Below are 5000 nucleotides of genomic sequence, written 5' to 3'. Positions count from 1 at the left end.
TATTTTTTATTTTTTCTGTCTTCCCCTGCGGGATCTTTTTTTTTCAGTTGCCCGGCAACGCCTGTACCCACCAGCAGCATTGTAGTGCAGGCGGACTTCATTGTGGATACGTGGGGGGGACATCTTCCCCTGGGCAGGCTGTGTCTTATCACACACACATTGAGATTCCACTCAGTACCTTACAAATTCCCTTACCGTACAAGCACTGGCGAACCCCTCTACTGCGGACTCATCTAAATAATGTGTTGTTGTTGACGTGGACGTTGCCGTCGTCGTTTTTCGATCGTTCTGAGTGTTTCGGGTTTGTTTTTCTTTTGTTTATTTCTTTAACGTTGTTTACATCTTAGGTTTCTCAAGGTATTTCTCAGCACACTTTGGGTGAATGGAAGCGTGCTGTTCGTCACAGATCACATCAAATTCACAATCTCATGGAGCCTGCGTATGTCTTTTGTACAGTAAACTATTATGCACATGCTTTGGTTGCAACAGGCAGGGGGTGTTGGGACGGTTGATAATTTGCCTCAAAATGATAAGCTTTTTTCTCTTTTTCTTTTTGAAGGGTGTTTGTATTTTCCTAAAAAAAAAAAAAAAAGATTGTGTCGGGCACCTGCTTTATGTACATTGTTTTCTATTTAACACCGATGTTTGCTCCCCAAATATTAGTCCTCTCTGAGTGTGACCATGCCCCTTTGTTACCTATTGATTGAAAGCACTTTATGTTGTCGCATCTCTAGACTTTACATTCCACCCTCTTCACCCTTCCCTATAACTTTATTCAATCCATCCCTTTGACACTAACATAAAATATCCCAGCCTTCAGCACTGAGAAACATTTTAATTAAACCCCTGCATTAGCTGCAACATATGCCTTCTTTGTGGTCACATTTCTCGCCCGCACCCCCCCACATTTTTATCACTTTTCAAGAATTCTTCTATTTTGATTTAAATTTCGAGATCAACTTTTTGTGTCATTTTAATTTCCACTAGTCAGATTCCTTCACCTGCAAGGATTGCAAATTATTTCTCCTTTACATTTTCGCTTTAAGCTTTCAATAGGAATCAATTGAAATCGAAATTGGATTGACTCCAAACCCGTAGCTGGGCCATGTTCTGGTCTCCGCCCGCATAGTCCGGGAAGAAAGGCACCAAAAAGCGGGACTTCTATAAAATGCCGGAAAAGTGACAAATACTCATTTTTTTATGCACTGCTTGTCCAATTGGAATCAAAACCAAACCTCCAACGCAGGCCCACATTGTTTTGGCCTCAATGTGTGTGGGGTCCGCAAGGGGCCCCTCTCCCAATCTTTTCCTAACATTTTTAACCTGTTGGGTGCTGCTGGTATTTACTTTTTTGTGTCTCATCTCATTGTTTTTATTTATTAAATCCCCCACATTCGCCCATCTTGGCTCAGGGGAGGTGACGTGACATCAATTACAAAAAAAAAGCCGGTTTAGCGTGACATCAATTAATATTGGCGCTCCGGTGGCTTGCAAGAGAAAGGTCAAGGTCAATTTAGAACAGCACCATATATCCTTGGAGCCACAAGCAAATTTAGAGCAGTGTATGAAAAGGATCCTGACCCCTGGTTTCTTAAACCGTGTAGGCCTATTGGTCTGCGATGCTCGTGCTGAATTGCCCGCCCGGCCCCGCCCCCGCCCATTCCCCTCTACGCCCCTGTAAGCGTTCTATGGGCGCCTGAGCTTTGTGGCGTACAGACTCCGGCGGCGCGGCGAACGCCCCTGTTATCTCTTATTCTCTTTTCACGCCGGTACAACTCGCGCTGGTTACTTGAACACGGTATTATTTTCTATAAGCACCATACATAATTCAAAGGCCTTGGCATCAAATATTGAGCAGAGAGAGATGGAGCCGAGAGGTCAGAGAGCTATGCCCGCAGTTGTGTAAAAGGGCGCCACCCTTTCTCACTGGTGTTTTTTTTATTCATTTTTTTTAATTCAATATCTTCCATTCGGCTCGGATAAAAAATGCTCTGAAATTCACAAAGCAGGTCCCCCTGGAGTTCAAAGGGCTTGTATTTAGTCTATCTTAAATATGTTGTAAAAAAAAAATAGAAAAGATAAGTATCAAGGCCTCGGCCCCGCACTGTAAACCATTCATGCTTGAATATTTCATGATTTATTTCGTTTCACTGAGTCTACCGAGAGAACACACCGCAGTTGTAATACATCGGTTAGAATTCCCAAAGTCAACAGAAGTAAACGATGGATATTTGCGATCACAGTAGGTATTTTTTTTTGGAGACTTGTGCATCTAGGCCCAGGCGTACACCAGAGAGTTTTAAAGTCAGCCTTTAATGGTGGTGTCCAAATAGGCCTACTCAAATACTTAAAGAAATACATTTTCATGAGACTCCCCTTTTTAATATGGTTTGCGATGTTGAACCTGTTTATATAACATTATCAATCGGGCGGTTTCTCTTAATGGAAGCAAACACTCACATCCAGAAAACACACACACACACACACACACACACACACACACACACACACACACACACACACACACACACACACACACACACACACACACACACACACACACACACACACACACACACACACACACACACACACACACACACACACACACTCCCTCGGAAAATAAAGTTCTAAAACCATCCGCAATTGAATCGTTGAATATACAGCGATGGGTTTCCTTACTACAAGAATGGCTAGTAAAATCGCTTCCTGTGAAAAATCGTATCCTACTTCGGGAAGCTTGCTGTTCTAAACATCGACGTTATTAAGGCGGACTATTCGTTCATACCAACGCTGCGCTGAGCAGGGCCGCGCTGCATTCGGATTGGCCGAGAATAATTTTGATTTTTGGGTGAACAGTTCCTTTATTTCTTACAAACGAAATCTATATGCTTTTCTCTTCTTTTTTAATGCTCAGCAATGACCCTATAGGACCGTTTTCCTATAGCTCATTCTTTGCAGCAGTAATTTGTTATTTTCCCTCATGTCCAGCACCTGCTATAGGCCTACTTTAAACAACGAAAAGCTCTATTTGCATATATGTATACATAGGTGTAGACATGTGTATCTATATGGATATTTGCACAAGTTTAATAAACATTCAACGAACAGGACAGAAAAAAAGACTTCATATATGCTTTATAATTATTATTTTCTCATTAACCATTTGCACTTATTGAAGAGTATTTTTTGTTCTGTTGTTGGCTCCAGAGGGCTCTGTTGATGCCCAGTCAAGATAATGTACAATATGTATTTTTATTCATGCATACAAAAATATATGTCTATGTAATTTGATTCGATTCTGGTGTGTTTTTTCTCGTGATCTCCTGAGCCGAATCCCCTAGCCTGGCTGATTGGATAAAAGACTATGTGTTGTGGTGCACTTGTAAGAGGAAATCCTTGGTTTGCATCGTGCATGCGTGTGTGCGATGAGGTTATGTAGCCTACCACAAATTTGTACGCACGTGACGCTCGCCTTATTTATGCTGCAACGAGAGACAAATCGATCAATTACAACTGTGTGTGTGTGTGTGTGTGTGTGTGTGTGTGTGTGTGTGTGTGTGTGTGTGTGTGTGTGTGTGTGTGTGTGTGTGTGTAAAACGGTGTGTGATTTGGACCACACCGTAGGTGGCTAACTCAATGCCGAGGTTAAAAAACATTATGAATTGGCTAATCTATAAAGAAAAAAACCTTGAAGAGCCTAGTTTCACCAAAAATCTTCCTCCGCATGAAACAAAATCGTTGTATTTACAAAAAAAAACAGATTAAATTAGGGGTTAAAATGACCTCTAAAGCCACAAGATCTGAACTATGGAGTCGCCACAACTTTTCCTTCCAGGTTCAGAGCCCTGCTATAGGGGAGGAGGGGGGGGGGGCAAAGCCGCCATAGGGGGGCAATTACCGTGATTGGCACCTTTTACTGGAACAAGGGTAGGAGGCGAGAGAACCGGCAGAAAGGGAGACCAGATGGGTGGCCTGTTCTGGAGGAGAGGGAGCAGGAGGAGGAGAAGGAGGAAGGAAGGGAGGTGCGTGTGGAGGAGGTGGTGGGGCTGCCCCGCGGGGAGGCCGGAGCCATGGAGGGTAAACAGCTATTAGGCGAGAGGGAAGTGTTGCGATAACATTAAGCTCATTATTTGGGTTTCAGAAGTCGACATGGTGTTAAAATAAGAATAACATAAATAATGCAATGCCTCACATTTAGACATCTAAAGACACGTGGCCTACAAATACAGTGAGAACATATTCAAAATGATCCTTTGATTTGAATAGACGGGAAGAAACGCTCAAATGAAAAACCCCAAATTCATCAAATAGGTCTTAAAGTGGAATCCTCAAAGTTTTGATGTAAATTTTCGTTTGCAGCCATTTAATGTGATGGAGGAGGAGGTAATAAAGGGCTGATCAAGTCTGCTCTTCAATGCAGAAAGCTTTTTCATCAGGCGGTTCATTCCGGCGACTGAACCACAGTCCCTGCATTCTGGGGCTAAAAAAAGGCCACAGGAATGAACGTTTGTTAAACCTAAGGATATCAGTTAGTTGTTAAAATGAAAAACCTTATCAACGGATGAACGGAAAATAAATATGTAGGCCTATTTGTTGAGCCGATGTTTATGTGAAAGTTTATATTTTTGTTTGTTTTTAGTTTTTTTATGATTTCCCTGACCCTATTCATTCCGTAACATTGATTAGTTTTATATTAAGGAACAATGCGTCTCACTATTGATTACCTCAATGCTTAACAAAAAAGTACAAAAAGGTTTTAGAATAGATAATACCATGATTTCCAATACCATGCTAATATAAGGCCTACCTTTAGATAAAGCGTTCAGAAAGAACTGTGAATAATATTTCAGAATTAGCATCATGAATTAGCATTTAGTATTACTAAAAGTAGACCTAACATAAAATTATCCATGTGGGTTTCATATGTTTTTTAACATTTTTGAACAGCTGTTGGCTCATCTCTTAATATGCACAACTCCAATCTAAATAGGCTATCC

This window comes from Gadus chalcogrammus, chromosome 17 (genome assembly GCF_026213295.1).
Source record: "Gadus chalcogrammus isolate NIFS_2021 chromosome 17, NIFS_Gcha_1.0, whole genome shotgun sequence".
NCBI classification, from domain to species: Eukaryota; Metazoa; Chordata; class Actinopteri; order Gadiformes; family Gadidae; genus Gadus; species Gadus chalcogrammus.
Note: the sequence above shows the minus strand (reverse complement) of the source record.